This window comes from Sinocyclocheilus rhinocerous, unplaced genomic scaffold, assembly GCF_001515625.1.
Source record: "Sinocyclocheilus rhinocerous isolate Xijiao unplaced genomic scaffold, SAMN03320098_v1.1 scaffold951, whole genome shotgun sequence".
In the NCBI taxonomy this organism is placed as follows: domain Eukaryota; kingdom Metazoa; phylum Chordata; class Actinopteri; order Cypriniformes; family Cyprinidae; genus Sinocyclocheilus; species Sinocyclocheilus rhinocerous.
Window position 1 is genome coordinate 321,829 of NW_015640464.1, and position 17,087 is coordinate 338,915.

Here is a 17,087-nt window from a genome sequence, read left to right on the forward strand (position 1 = left end):
AAGACACACATAAACAAGAAAGGAAAGGAGAAATATAAAAGAAGGGGGCAAAAAATGAAAGCAGATGAAAAAGCAGGACGGGGAAGGGAAAATAAAAAGAGCTCCGGGGGGAGGGTGGGGTTGGGCTGGCTGGGCGAGAGGAGAGGAAGTCAATTATGCATTCTGAACCCTGGTCGATGTAGCCTCCGGGGACCTGGCTGCACACCTCAGGATCAGTAAATAATTGACAGATAATATTAATTGGCTGTGGATTAGTGAGCAAGTAGAGTATCGTGGCATTAATATTTGATCAGAAGATGATAGCGACTCCTGGCAGGGGCTGGGAGGGGCATCTGGGCCTGCTTTGCTGATTAGGGCCCTGTATAGGGAAGCGAGGTGGAGACAGACCCTGTGCCATATAGACTACACTGCAAAACATGATGATCTTACTCAGTATTTGTGTCTTGTTTTACTGTACAAATATCTACGCATTCTTAAATCAAGATTGCAGATGACTTAAGAACTCTTGTTTTCTGAAAAATTCATCAAAATTAAACGAGTTTATGCTTAAAACAAGAAACCATCTGCCAATTGGGTCAGAAAAGTAAACTTAAATCAAAGTGAAATTTTTTTTTTGACCCCATTGACAGACATATTTTCTTTTTTTAAGCACTTAATTTTGATTAATGTATCTTGTAGCTGAACTGAACTGGTTTCATAATGGATTAACTTTACACATTTATTGAACTGAACTGAATCAACACTGAACTGAGTTGAAAAAACGGTCTTTTTTAGAGCTGCTTTACAGCAGAATTTGACATTTTTTTCTCACATTTGATAAAGTTGTCATTGATTCTCTTTCTGACTGATTCTTCATTGAGTTTTTCATTGATTCTTTATACTATCAGTAACGTGCTAGTGATTTGAAAACAAGACTAAATATAGTCATTTTGCTTCTCAAGTAAATGTATCTTGATTTAAGAATGTTTAGATATTTGTACTGGAAAACAAGACCAAAATAATGAGTAATAGAACCATTTTTGCAGTGAATTACACCCCAGCCCCCCTTCAGAATCACAGGGATGGAGAAACAGCGCTGAGCATTAGACCAGCTCACCTCCCACTGGCAGCAAATTGCCGGCTGGATGATTCGAGACGTAGAAAAAGATATCAGACTGACTTTCAAACTACTTCTGCTTGTAGTTTCGGCGAGACCGAAGGAGGAGCGACAGGCCAAAACGCGCGTGAAAGAGACAGTGAGACTAGTGAGGCGTCGATCAGTGGAAGTCTTCCAGCACACGGACGGACGGCCAGCCGCTGAACTCCTGAAGGCTAATTAAAGCGCTGGAAGGAGTGCGTCTGTGACAACACAATGAGGAAATAGTTTGGAGGGGGTGGGAGACAAAAACACTCCAGCCCCAGTCACAATAGCCGTCTCTCCTTGCATCTACCATATGCTGTCATTTGTTCAGTCAAATCCCTTGAAAGTGACTGCGATTCCAGGCGGTTGGTGAGTACGAAGGACGTTTCCTCTGCGGTTTCGCCCCATAAGTCTGATCTAACGCTCCCCTGGGCCTTACACGCAAAGGTTTAAAGAAGTCAGCTCTATGACGATCACATCACACCCTTTTTAGGCCCGGCGAATATGCACAATAATGCATATTAAGCATGCATGTGTGTCGGCCATGCAAACAAATAAATGTTTTCTCAGTCATGCATATGGAGAATTACACTACCAGTCAAAAGTTTTTTATGTTTTTGAAAGAGTCTTTTCTGCTCACCAAGACTGCATTTATGGAAAAAATACAGTGGAAACAGTAATATTGTGAAATATTAATAAAATTTAAAAACTTTCTATTTCAATATATTTTAAAATGTAATTTATTCCTTTGATGGCAAAGCTGAATTTTCAGTGTCACACCATACTTCAGAAATCATTCTAATATGCTAAGTTGGTGCTCAATAATTAGTAGTACTCAATTATTATTAATAACAATGATTCCTAAAATGAGTAATAATAATCATTATTCATTATTTTTTATGTAAATACATTTTAATATATATATATTTTTTCTTTGATGAATAAAAAGTTTAAAAGAACAGCCTTATTTGAAACCTTTTATTTATTTGAAATCTTTTCTAACATTATAAATGTCTTTACAGCCACTTTTAATGCATTCTTTCTTAATAAAATTATTTTATTTGCATTTTACTTACCCCAAACTTATCATGGACTCCACAAAAAATATGAAGCATTTTCAACATTGAAATTGTCAACATTGATTATAATAAGAAATATTTCTTGAGCAGCAAATCAGCATATTAGAATGATTTCTGAAGGATCGATCATATGACACTGAAGACTGGAGTATTGATGCTGAAAATTCAGCTTTGCATTACGGGAATAAATTACATTTTACTATATATTACAATAGAAAACAGTTATTTTAATTTGCAAAAATATTTAATTAAATTTTTTTTTTTTTAATGTATTTTTGATCAAATAAATGCATCCTTGGAGAGCAGAAGAGACTTCTTTCAATAACATTATTTTAAAAAAAAACTTTTTACTTGTAGTCTTAATTGATGATAAATCTAATTGATGATAATCTGTGGGGTAAAAAAGAAAATAGTTTGGTTATTATTCACAGTTCACAGGAAGACTAAGGGGAAACATCACTAAATGCACATATTTTCACAGTTTCGTCAGAGGGAGACAAAAAGTGTTGAATTTTACATTTATATCCAAAGCAACTTATACTGCATTCAAAGTATACAGTTTGATCAATACATGCATTCCCTGTTAATTGAACCTGTGACCTTGGCATCGCTATAGTATGCTCCACTTTTTGAGCTACAGGAACTGTCTCTATAATGTGGATTAATGTGACCAAGTAATTTTATTCCGTCCTCTCTGAATCACTAATCCAAGTTACTCTAACAGTCTCAGGCTTCAGCAGATCTGAACTCTGTGTGACAGAGTTGCCTCAGCTGCGTTTCAATTCAAGACATTTAATGGTCTCCTGGATGTCATACGAACTGAGCGACTTTGACATTTATTTGGGACTAACACACAAAGGAAAACACTTGGAATTATGGGACATGAGCTGGAGTCATGCTTTTAGGAAAGTCAAAAACATGGCCTGAAACCATAATGAGGATATCCCAAGCTTTACATACACTACATCCATGACTCAAAAGACAATTTAAAGGTATAGTTCACCCAAAAATGAAAATGCTCTCATTTACTCACCCTCAAGTTCCAAACCTGTATCTGGTACCAAAGAGGTAGCCATTGACTTCCATAGTATTTTTTTTCCCCATACTGTGGATGTCAATGGCTACCGTCAAGTGTTTGGTTCCCAAAATTCTTCAAAATATCTTCTTTTGTGCTAAAAAACAAAACAAAAAAAAACATACAGGTTTGGAAGAAGAAGAGAGTGAGTAAATGACAGAATTTTCATTTTCGGGTGAACTGTCCCTTTAAGAAGAGCATAAGTGGTTATTAAATGCAGACGCATCTGCCCAGTTTAATATTAAACCAGGACGTCCCAAATCTCCGCAGTGAGCTGTGCCAAAGCTGAACAGTTGTCAGTGGCGATTCTAGGCCAAAACCAGAGATGAGCTAAACAGACCGTCTCAAAAGCAAGGCTTTTTCCCTTTTTGCATGATGTTTCTCTCTCACCCATATCATCATTGTTCATGGCCTTGCATTAATATTCATGCATGTCAACATGCATCAAACTTCTCGTCTACTCTACACAGATGTCTCTCATTGCGATGACACCTTGAGACACTGTCAATAATCAACAGCTGACGACCCTCCGTGCCAAGCACTGATCTCCGAACAGCGGATCCAAATCCCAAACAAAGCCCCTGGTTTTGTGACAGATCTGGAGACAGACTTCAATTCCCCCGTCTCACATTGTCGTTCCCACAAGCCTCCGCCTCCGACAAGTGCAGTTAACAACACAGGAACACATGTTCTATGTTAGGCCGCTGTTTAACAGCAAGAGTCTGGTTTGGTAAAGAGCCGAGGCCTCCGGTGACTGCCGAGGCCATCCAGGACAAAGGCACAGGGGTGGGAATCTGAAGCAGACTGTGTAAGCGCTTTTGGGAAAGTCAAGCCCTGTAATCTCATTGCCTGATTTCATAGAGTTTAACCAGTCGTTCCACTGAAAAGAGGCTGCTGTGTTAATCCTGGACTGGGGCGCCAGATTTTTAGATCTGCGATGGGAAACAAAAAAAAGCACACATTTAGAAACAAGTGGGTGCATCAGTAAGTTTTGCTCAGTTTCAAGTTTACTCTTGGTATGAACATCTCCCTTATTTGATCTGATTACTATGGAAGCTTACTTCCATACAATACAAAAAAAAAATTATAATAATTTAAAGGTATAATTGCAACTTTTTATTTTTGCCAGTTTATAGCTCACGATTCAGATTTTATATCTTGCAGTTCTGAGTTTCTGTCTCACTAAAAAAATCTGCAATTCCCGTTTTTACTTTTATATTCCTTGGCAGAAACAATTCTAACAATTTTGACTTTTTTCTTGCAATTGCAATTTTTGTCTTGTAATACTGAATTATATCTCGCAATTCTGAGTTTATATCTCCCAATTTTCTCAGAATTTAGAGAAAAAAGTCGGAATTGTGAGACAACAATTCTCACAATTCTCACTTTATATTTTGTAATTCTTAGTTTATATCTCACAATTCTGAGTTCATATCTTGCAACTGAGTTTATATCTCGCAATTTTCGGAGAATTGCAAGAAAAAAGGGCTGAAATGTGAGATATAAACTCAGAATTATGAGGAGAAAATTGTGTCCAAATTGTGAGATAAAAAGTCGCAATTGCATTTTTTTTTTATTCCATGGATGAAATAAGCACTAAACACAAATGTAAAAGGGGTCCAAAATGTTTTGAGCAATGATTCAATAAAACCACATTCAGGTTTTATAATTTGCAAGATATGCACACTACAAAAAAAAAAAAAAGTAAATGAATGAATGAACGAATGAATGGAAAAAAAAAAAAAAAAGCATTTAGGTGTATTTTTTTGTTTGTTTTCCAGTTAAAATACCTAAAAAATCTTTTTAACAAGATGAGCAACACCATAAAATATAAAAATTTGTTTTCACAGACTGTAAACGTATTTTGTCTTTTTATCCCACTTTTTTTATTTTACTTGTTTATTCTTAAAGCCAGAACAGCAAGATAAAATACACTCATAACATATAGTCTATGAAAACAAGTCTTAATATTTTATTCAGTGTTGCTGCACAAGAAAACGTTGTTTCAAGGATTTCTACATATTAAAAAAAAAAAAAAAAAAAAAATCCTACTAATTAAAATCATACTAAGCAGTCGTTAATGCAGGTACTCGATTTAAATGAGCGTTGCTTGAAACATCATGTTTGAAGTGGGATAAAAAATACATTCGGGAGCAATGCTGTGTCTGTGGACATTTGTGTGCTTTATCAACATGCACAGTGACTAATGTATAGTTATGAAATCGGTGTCCCTCAAAATCACAGGAGACGCTTCAACAGATGTTAAAACCAGAAATAAAAGGGCCTATGTGATATTAACCAGTACAGCATTTCTGATATGTAGAATCACTTTCCATAACAAGCTTCCTTAAAGATCTTTTCCTTCACTAAAACCCAGACTGCTTGGTAAATCCTCCTACGACTTTCCAAGGCCACAGCCGAAGAGACGACGGACCCATCAGTCTGTGCACAAAAAACCCTGAATATAAATGAAAGAAACAAAAACATATTAAACTGTCTTAATGAGAAAAGCTAAATGAAGGAAACGGCTCTTTAGAATAACACACTTTGAACACTTCATACGGCGGCGTCCACCATTAGTGTTCAGGAGTGGAGGACTGACAGCTCATTTCTCTGGAAGCTATGCTTTAACAATGTCAGTGATTAATACAGAAAGCCCATTCTCTGAAATGGCTCTTTGAATCTCAATTTCCTCTATAATATAACTTACAGCCAAGGATCATTATGAGTCATTTCGGAGCAACTAGAACCCGTTTGAAGTAAACATCATTAGGAAAACGTCTCCACAAGTCTGATTACAGTACATCCTTCGATTAAAAGAGGGAGCTAGAACTTGGAGATTTAGTTACGGACGTAATTACGACAAGCACACAAATATACAGATGCGATAAAATAATGAAAAATAAAGACATAACAATGGGAAGGTGAATTAGATGGTTGTTGAAATAAAAAGGTCTGTTTTTTTCCCCCTAGAGGATGAAGAAAACCCTGAATCTTTCTGCTGAAACCCATGATACATAGTCAACGGCAGCAAACTCGATGTACCGCAGGAACCCACTTACAACAAACAAAGTGCTTAAACTTTAAAAAAATTTTAAAAAGACGAAGATGTAGCTTTCACCTTTATCAGTTCGTCATCTTATTTTTATTTTTTTTGCACTGGATGTGGAGCGGGAAGGAAGTGTCTGTATCCTCCTTGAGCCCATGGATACTAGAAGGGATGTGATGTTGATCCGGCTTTATCCTCTGAGCTGGAGGGGGTGAAGCCGGCCAAAGTCCAAACTCCACAAATTGAGACAACCAGATGACATCTCTGATCCGTCCACGGGACGCTGCGACCGAAGTGGCTGTGTGAACCTGCAAGCAAACAGAAGTTTGTTTCAGTGTCCAGACTTTCTTACAGCTAATGACACATTTTCACAGGTCTGAGTGGTTGGAAGGTTAAAATAGACTAGTGAGGAATGATTTGTGAACAAAACCTCCTTTTTGAACTGAACAATTAAGTTGAACTGATTCGCAAAGTTTTCATAAGACACTCGACTGTAAGGGGAAACTATTTGGAAGTGACCCAGCTGACAATCTCCATTCCTAAGAAAAGATAATGAAGGTCTCATTAAGAGCGACACCATGAAAGCGAGAAAACTTACATCAATTAAATATAACCAAAAGCACTATTTCATGAAACAATCAAGAACACTGCAGTATTTATAGCATAGTATTTAACTACATGAAAATAAATCAAATAAAAATAAATAAATATATACACAATCAATCAATCAAACATATTACATGCCACACAATATCTAGGAACACTTTTTTTTTTTTTTTTGAGTTGGCACTTTTTATCATTGGACACTCCAAAAACAAAAAAACAAAAAACATAAAATTAAATAAAAAAAATTAAAAATTAAATAAATAATTAAAATAAATAAATAAATATAAACTTTTTAAAAATTTTGGATTGGTGTGTTTGAATTGCATAAAAAAAATTCAGATTTATCTGGATTACAGTTTTAACATTTAACAAACTAATTAACAATGTAATGCAAATTTGTCAGTCATGAATAAATTAAACAGGTCAGATTTCTGTAATGGTACTAATGACAATGTTTTAAATACACACTGTAAAAAAAATTCCGTAAAATTTACGGTAAAAAACCGGCAGCTGTGGTTGCCGGAATTTTACCGTAAAAAATACGGTAGCAACGTTTTAGATTTTAACTTAGTTTTAAACTTAGTTAAGTTTTAACTTAAATTTACAGTTAAATACCATAATTTCATTAACTGATATAATGTTAATATACCAACCTATTGAAGTACTAAAATCTGTTTTGTACCTTTGTAATACACGGATAACCACCAAATGCAGGAGGTGATGAGAAAGTCACATGATGAACCAAAGCCCATCACAAGCAGCTTTTAAATAATAACATATATAGAAGGTGCACAGTGTCATTCACACAAACACCAAACACCATCATGGTAACACACATGAAACTGAAATAATGCAATAAACATTAATTTAACAACATTAGGTGTAACACACAACCCTAATATACAAAACTGATAAGAAAAAACTAAAAAGAAACATAGTTATTTCAACAAAAAAACATCAAATTTGAAATATAACGCAGGGAATTCTGGGAATGTCAATTTACAGTTATTCACTGTAAATTATACAGTCTTTTTCACTTCCAAAAACGGTATACTACCGTAAAATTAATGTCCAATACATGTAATGTCCAATACAGTTTTTCACCGTATATAGTAGGGGAATTTACCGTTAACCATTTAACAGGTTTTTACTGTAGCATTTTTACAGTCTTTTACCGTTAAATTCACGGTCATTTTTTACAGTACCGGGTTTACATATTATCATCAACAAATCCAATTTGTTTCAACATTTAAACTAATTGAATATCGCTTGTTCTGACAGTTAGCCATATTTTAACGTTCATACTTTTTAAGCGGAATAACTTAATTGTTTTTTACAATGAACAAATTTATGCAGATTCTAACCATTTGAATAAATGAATTTTGAAAATAGGATTATTTACATAAAATCAAACAGTTGCAAACAGGTAATAAACTATGGCATGACTTTTTGAGTGCAGAAATTTTAACTATTTCTTACCTGCTTTATTCATGAACGACAGACAAATATGCATCACATTTTTATATAATGCATCACACGTTTATTTGGTTGTTTATGTTAAATGGGAATTTTATATGCAATGCAAATACATGCATCTTAAATTTTTGAGTGCAATAAATTAATTGAATTATCATCTCAGTCTACATTCTTATGTGTACATAACTCAATGACTTCAAACTGAAACATCACAGCATTGTAAAAATCCAGCAGACACTGACTGAACTGAAGTCCGTGGGGCATCTTCATGAGCGTCTGGAGGATGCTGTCCACACGTGGGCTTTGAGCGCCTGTTTTTCTGTACGTACTGCATCCTGTGCCTCTGTGTGTTGCACTACACACTCCCAGTGCGCTGGTTTCCAAGCAACCCATGTAACACAGGGAGCGTCGGCTGTCGGCGTCTCTGAACTGCGTGGAAACTGTAGGATGAAGAGAAGAAGGAGATGATTAAGCGGAGTGTGAAAACTCTAACATGCAGCTGGCCGATGCAGTGCATCGCTTACTTTCCATTGCACAGAGCACTGGACTTTGTTAAAAACAAGCTAAGCAGTGCACATGGTGTGTTTTCATTCAACTGATTTTCCCAAGCCATCTCTTTTAGACACAAGCAGACTGGAGCTGACAAGCCAGCGCCGTGTCAATCACACCAGAGGATGTTCTCTCGGCTTGTTTTCTTCCTGCTCTGATCCTCGGGGAGTTTGCACTAACCAGCATGGCCCTGGGCTTTCTTTCAGGGGCTGAGGGCATGGAGTGCTGCTGCTGTTTTGCAACAGAGACCATACAAAACCATACAGAGCTGGACCGAACTACCAAGTCAACACTGAAGAGTGCTTCTGTTTGGAGTACGGCTCCAAATCTGGGATTCTGCGGCTCAATCCAATTAACTGCGGCGTGGCGAGCACTAATTTAAAAACAAACGCATGCAAAACAAGAGCAAACAAATACTAAACTGAGGGGAAAGGTAAAGAAAGACAAACCTGTTAATGTGCAGAAACATTTCATTAAAGCAATATTCCGTGTTAAGTGCAATAAAGCTCAATGAGCAGCAGCTGTCGATCATGAAAAATTTATTTAAACTCAATTAACAGTTTGTAAAAACAAATTAAAACTGTTTACAGCTATTAGCTTGAATGAATGTTAAATGTGCAACTGCTATACAATTTAGATATTAAGTCTTTTTAACTAAAAAAAAATAAATTAAGTGTGTTTATGCTTAAAACAAGATAAAGAGAAAACAGAAAAATAATCATGTTTTCCTTTGAGGTAAGTTTATTTTTCTTAGATATTTAAAGCTTATTTTTCTCATATTATTACTTGTTCTAAGCATAAACTAACTTAATTTTTAATCTATGAAGCACTGTTTACATGAAATAAATTATGCCAATATGACTTAAAAGTTCATCCACCTTAACCCACTAATTAGCACAGATGAATGTGCAACTGCTACACTGTTTTAAAGTCATTGCATGTGTTCATATAAGACTGATTTTAAATACTTTACTTCAATAACACATAAAAGTTCATCCACCTAAAAAAAACTACTGTAAAAGGATGATTCCTGTAACTTGTGTAAATGCTATAATAAAAATAATTATTGATGTTTTTAAATGTTCCAGTGCAATCTGCCTGTAGGCTCTGGTTAAGTTCTGTAAGTGTGTTACTGAATCAACAGCACGTCTCCATTCCATTGACAGAACTGAAGTATTTAACCCAGAATATTGCTTTAAAGCAGAGATCAGCCCCTTAAACAGTCATGTTACAACATTGGCTGCAACGGCAGGCTAAATCTCAGCAGACAGAGCAACACTCGGAGCTAATTAACCCATTAGACTCAAACGTGTTTCCCAACATGCACTTGAGATCAGTTCCTATCAGAGTTTGCCAGCGGAGAGGCCCTTTGAAACAGAGCCTCTCAACTCTTCTGAAGAGCGTCCCAGATGGTTCCTTTGGTATTTTCTAATAAAAAACAGCAATGTTTCCTCCGCATAAAGTCTGTTTGTAAACCACCAGGTTCCCACTCCTTCCTGGTGGTCATTTAAATGAGAGGGTGACCTAAAAAAGAGCCGGCGTGACTCACGAAGACGTGGGAGAGGAACGCATGACTAAGATGACTGAACAATATCAACCACAGATGAAAGTGTCTCGGCGTTTTATTCATTACCTAAAGCAGACTCCAGCCTGGAACAAACCCCACCAAACACCTCCGGAGTGAAAAGTCACGAACCACGCAACAGATCTGAGCTTTAAGAGCTTTCCTTAATTGCACTAAAATGACAGAATGTGAGAAATAAGACAACAGAAATGCAATAAAAGTAAGGCTCGGTTCAGCCAAAAATCTTTCACTCACCCTCATGTTGGTCCAAAGCATTTTGAAGGATGTTCATGCTGCTCTTTTCCATGCAATAAAAACCTGGACCTGTCAATGGCTGACAAGCTGCTAAAGTGACAAAAAAGGTCATATAAAAAGTTCTGAATATGCGGTAGCACATAAAATTTGAAAGTCACAGTGGACTGGAAGAGATTCAGTGAATAAAAATGTACATTTCAGTCTTCTTCCGCACATAAAACTATATATGATGACTTTAGAAGACTTGGAACATAGCACATACATTGTAAAAATGATTTTTCTAAGGTTATTGGATTACATTTGACAAGAAAACACAATTTCAGTCTTTCCTGTTACGTTTAATTAAATTTATTGCCCTTTTTTGTGAAATTTACAAGTGAAAATTACACTTTTTCAGTGTTGTCATATGGATATGTCATTTTGGTGCTTATTAGACCATAGTCATTCTGCACAAAAATGAATAAATAAATAAAAATAAAAAACAAATGAATTAATTAATCAATTCATTAATATTACTCATATTTTCTTTGTATCTTTTCCCCTTACTTTCCAGAACATATACATAAAAATGTAAATATATATATATATTTAAATATCTTAAATCACAATACATTTACTTGAGAAGCAAAATGACTTATTATTTTCTGCAAAAGCAATCAAAATTGTGTATTTTTTGCTCAAAACAAGAAAAAGCTGCAAATGGGATAATAAAGATAATCTTGTTTTCACTTTGAATTAAGTTTATTTTTCTTGATATTTTTCTTTTTTTAAAGCATCAACTCACTTAACTTTCTTGTTTTAAAGCATTAAGTCACTTAACTTTGATACAGTTTTCATAAAACAAGATTACTTCATATCTTAAGTCATTTTACTTCCTACATAAGTGTATCTTGATTTAAGAATATGTAAATATTTGTATTGGAAAACAAGACAAAAATACAACACGATATAACACAGTTTTGCGTTCCATATAATAAATGAGGATTAGGAACAAAATATAGTTAAGCACACGATGAACACTGGTTTTGGGGTGAACTGCTCCTTCAAGAGGCATGCGTGGCCCTTTTTCTGCAGATGCTCTAAAGATCCTGACGGTAGTTTTGTTTGTAACACTATTCAGGTCAGTCTTGCCACGGGCGCCCCCCTTGGGCCTCACTAAACCGTGCTACATCAGGCGGCTCGGTGCAGGGTTTTTTCCGGAGGTACCTGCACTGAACATGCCAGTTTCTATAAATGTTTGCAAGAGAAAAAAAACCTGACAGGTAAAAAGGGCTTTTGATGGGATAAGGAGGACAGTGAGAAAGGGAGGCAGGCGTGCGTATGTGAACTGTGGTGCCAGGCCCCTGGTCACAATCACACAGATTTGCATTCCACTCTAACAGGATATTGCCCAAAGTCCCCCTGAGGAGCTTAGCCGTCGTGTTGGACCTTAACTCCCAGTGTGCACTGCATCGCTCACACACACACAGACACAAACACACACAAATAGACACTTTTTCTCTCTCCCCCTCCCTTTCCTTTCTCTCCCAGCTTAATCCCCTCTGTCTCCTTTCTTTCTTTTAGCTCTTTCAGTTTAACTCTCACACTCTTCATCATCTCAGCTGCTCAGCCCTCCACTCGTCTTCTCATGGTCCCCTCAAACATTTAATTAGCTTATTGTTGTACATCACTTCTCTTACGGTTCGTTTTAAATCAGACACAAACACAAAAGTTAAATATGAGAACTTTGTATATATGTGTTTTGACATGTACACTCTCAGAAAAAAGGTACAAAAGTTGTCTCTGGTGCCGTACCTTTTTGAAAGGTACTAATATGTACCATTTAGGTATGTAATATGTGCCTTCAAGGTACAAATATGCAACTATAGGGGTAAATAAGGTACAAAAGTGTACCTTTTGAAAAGTTACCACCCCAGTGACAACTATGCAATTGCAAAAAATATAGTTTGTTTATATTCTTCAAGTAGTCCTGTGTACGTTTATGATCTGCATGTTTATGCATGCTATATATAATGCTACACTTGCTATCAACTAAATTTGCATTTCTTGAAGGAAACCGCAGTGCTTGCAAAGCAGCAAAATAAATATGCTAAGGTAATGTAATACTAGGCTTTGAGCAAATCATCACAACAAACATGGGATATGAGATTTAATGGCATGCACGTTTTGTTTTTAATCTATCAAAAATGTATCCAAATACCAGTTTTAAATTCAAAATGTTAAAATATACCATCATCTAGTAAAAGTTCAACTACTGTGTTTGCATGCATATGAAAGTCAACACCCGCTTTGAGCGCACCTATAGATTTTGACAGTTTTTGTACCTTTTTTTCTGATAGTGTAGGAAGTTAAATATGCAATTGCAAAAATATTGTTTATATTCTTCAAGTAGTCTCAGGTAAGTTTATAACCTGTGTTATGAAAAATACCATGCATGCTATAAAATGCTACACTTGCTATCAACTAAATTAGCATTTCCTGAAGGAAACCGCAGTTCTTGCAAGGCAGCAAAATAAATGTGCATGTTAAATCACTTTTGCACAACAAATATGGGATATGGGATATGATGGCATGCACTTTTTATTTTTAATCAATCAATAATGCCTCCAAATACCTGTATTTAATTCGAAACGTTAAAATATAATTTAGTCAAAGTTCACCTACTGTTTGCGTGCATATGAATGCAACACCTATTGTGAGTGCACATATAGATGTAGGTAAGTTCAGGAAAACAAGATCAATCACAATTCAGTATTAAAATCTGATATGAAAATATTATAATGACGACATCACTGTCAGTTTAACATTCTATCACTGTAAGCCTATGGGATATTTCCAAAGTTACATCTTAATGAATTTTTTTTTTTTTAAGAAAACTTGAAAAAATTATGTATAAAGTTTTACCAAAAACAGATAGCACAGACTGAAATGATATACAACACACAGTTTGAATCTGCAAATCAAGCAGTTCGGGCTCAATTAATTAGTTTTAGAACCTAATTAGCAAACATTTCTAAGGAATATTAGTATAGCCCTAATATTGTTTTATATACTCAATCATTGTCAAGTTGAATTAATATTAAAAGTTTAATCATAGCTATTAAGCTAATAAAAAAGATTGTTGCATTAATGCAAGCAACCGAGGTGAATATAGTAAAAAAAGAAAGAAAAAGAAACTAATAGATATTATCTTATTTGCCTAGTTGATTGATTACATAAAAAAAATCGCAAACATTTTTTGTATTACAAGTTTTCTAAAATGTTGTTTAAAAATGCAAATTATGCATTATCTAATTAATAATGCACTAATTAGCAAGTCCAATAAAATAAACACTTGTAAGTGTATTGTTTTCTTTCCATGAAAAAACTATGTTTTTGCCTGTAGTGTCTTGCCTTAAGTTTGATCAAACCCACTATGGGCATTAAAAGAGGAAAAACAATACACATGCCATAAAGGCCACATTCAGCCTTCCGTCATGAAGGAAACGTGATTCAGAGGCTGCAGTCAATGTTTTACGAGTTTTAATTCTACATATATACCGCCTCCCCTGCCACAAACCAGCCCCCACGCAGCTAGTTGAGAAACAAAAACTCTCTCTGTCCTATTCTCACACACACACACTAACACACAAACTCACATGTCTTTGTCTCAAACACATACACACCCACAACCCGGCCTCTCCCAGAGCATCTGGTCTTGGGTAGGGCAGCATATGTTTTAATTTTGATTGACTCACCTGTCACCTATACTGCCCTCCTCATTGTTACACCCCACCCCCCCAAACACACACACACGTCCCCCCTTTTCTTCTCCCTGTAAAATACCTCTCCAATCCCCCCATCCTGCCAAACGCAGACCATTAACCATTTCCTATAAGCTGCTGGTAAGAGGAAGGAAACAGCATGCCAGGCTTTCACACAACACGCGGCGCTAGGAAAGTTCTGCGCCCTTGAAGTCCAGCGAGCCGGGGTAAAAGTCACGCTAATTGACGGGTGAGCTTAATTCAAATGAGCCCATAACTAGAATCGGACTAGAAAGAGAGTGGGGTGACCTGCTATAGGGCGAAACTTTCGAAACCTTTCAATCGGCCCCGGCGTCAAACCACTTTGATGTGCTCGACGCTTTTCATCAGTTTCCTCTCTGCGTATGAAAAAGCCATTTCAAGTAAAAAGGCTCGTGAGCACATTTGTAATTTGTCTCCTCTTTTGAGAACAAATGGACGTGGCAAAAACCATTTTCCCTTGTTCTGAGAGAGATCTGAATGAAAGTGCATATGAAAGGTGCGAGGCAGGAGAGAGTGACGGTGAGGACGGACGGAAAGGGGGGCACGATCTCGGCCCGATTTTTCACTCAAGTCAAACCCTATGGAAACCCTCGTCCATGGGCTCTTCGAGAGAGATGGACACAAATGAGGGGGGCAAGTGAGAATAAAGATCCAAATCCTCCACTGTGAAAACTGTGGCAACGGGGAAGTGTATGCACACCTTGTTTGGCTAATAACCTGTAGTCTTGTCAAATGTGAATGAGGGAGTCCTCGGAGCTTATAATTTCACACCCGGGAGGCAGGGGAGATGAGTGTGAATTGAAGGAGGACAGCTCCACGTAGGCGGTTCCCCAGGCCTTCACCACCAGAGCAGAGAAGCCAAGACCACTGACTCCTGGAATAAAAAAAAAGGTCTGGATCAGTCATCAAACCCACACTGAGAGATGCAAGAGTCACGAATACTTACCATAAACCATGCAATGTGACAAACATATTTACTTGACCCTACAGATATCAATCCCTCATGCACTTATACTTGCTTTTTAAACATTTTTTTATTAATTTGATACTTTCAAATACAATAAATGCTAAATGATGCATTAATCTGAACCATCTGAAGAAATCTGAACATTGAATAAAGCCAGGTTCAAAACTCAAAGGTTTTTGCACAGAGGATTTTGGACATATATTTCTATCACTCCATAATTCAGAAAATACTGTCAACAGTTAGGAAAAACAAAAACAAATAAATAATCAATTAATTAATTAAGTCGAAGAAATAAAATGTATAAAATCAAGCAAATGCTATAAGAACAAACCCCTCAAAAAACACTTGCAGTTGTAAGTACTACTAAAGTGAAAATTTCTCCTTTTTTTTTTATTTTTTTTTTTTTACAAAAACTGATTGAAGTTATATATTGTAATCAAAATCTAAAGATGCAAACAGATAAAGTGCAATAAAATAAAAACTTAAATGTGTATTTTGGATACAAAATTTTCCACTAGTTTGAAACAACACTTTATGAAAGGCAAAATAGCCTAAAATCACAAAACTGACTACTGCATGAAAAAACTGCATTTTTGCCTGTAGCATCTTGCCTTCAGGTTCAATACTATCCATTCTGGAGATTATCCCTTAAAATCACCACAAAAAGTCTGCAGATCATGGCCTTCATTACTATGTCCTCGTTCATCTTTAAAGCTGGAGTGAGCAATTTCATCAAAGTTTCCCAGATTCATTATGCTGAAACAACTATAAACAAGTGCTTAGATTGATTTCTCAGAAACGTTGCTCTGTTTGTTTGTACATCTTGACACAGCGAACTGCCTCAACCAATGGCATGTTCGATGGAAACCTGTCTGAAAATAGCCATTATTTTTGCAACTCCAATCGGCGACAGAAATTACATACATCTTCAACACAATTCTTTAAAGAGGGGCAGTATGCAGGGTGCAAACTACGGGGGAGCTAGGGGGAGCTCGGCTCCCCTTAATAAGACATGGGCTCCCCTGAAAACGGGATTTGTGAAATTTTGGGGGGTCTCAAAAAATATTGACAATGTGTTATTTTGACGTGCAATTTCAGTTTTGTGTAATGTGATCATTGTGGATTATTATGTGTAAAATTGCAAAAATATCATTCATTCATGCATGAAGGCGATTTAAACCTAATTCACTTCAATACCGCAAGCGCAAACCCCCCCATAAAAAAAAAACAAGCGGGCTCCCCCAAAGTCCACGGTATAGTTCGAACACTGACATACTGTATAATACCATTCGAAAGTTTGGGGTTAGTCAGATTTTTAAAGAAATTAATAGTTTTATTCAGCAAGGATCCATTTAAATTGATCAGACATGTATAGCATTTTTCTATTTCAAATAAATGCTATTCTTTTTAACTTTAAATTCATCAAAGAATCCTCTATCACAGTTTCCACATAAATATTAAGCAACACAACTGTTTTCAACATTGATAATAATCAGAAATGTTTCTTGAGCAGCAAATCAGTATATTAGAATGATTTCTGAAGGATCATATGATACTGAAGA

The 17,087-nt window shown here is 36.1% G+C and overlaps 2 long non-coding RNA genes across 2 annotated transcripts in view; both read right to left on the bottom strand.

Annotated features, from left to right (window-relative positions):
- Positions 1-3,968: 3,968 nt before the first annotated feature.
- On the bottom strand, positions 3,969-8,838 carry LOC107753007 (uncharacterized). The gene is made up of 3 exons (XR_001641424.1): positions 8,648-8,838; positions 6,396-6,631; positions 3,969-4,206 (listed from the first exon to the last, which is right to left on the bottom strand). It is a non-coding gene; the product is annotated as an uncharacterized LOC107753007 (long non-coding RNA).
- A 1,941-nt stretch (positions 8,839-10,779) lies between these two features.
- The window catches only part of LOC107753006 (uncharacterized), a 15,142-nt gene continuing 8,834 nt past the window's right edge, over positions 10,780-17,087 (bottom strand). The window contains exons 2-3 of the long non-coding RNA XR_001641423.1: positions 15,259-15,432; positions 10,780-10,863 (exon numbers count right to left, since the gene is read on the bottom strand). This is a non-coding gene — a long non-coding RNA (uncharacterized LOC107753006). The remainder of the gene's footprint in view (positions 10,864-15,258; positions 15,433-17,087) is intronic.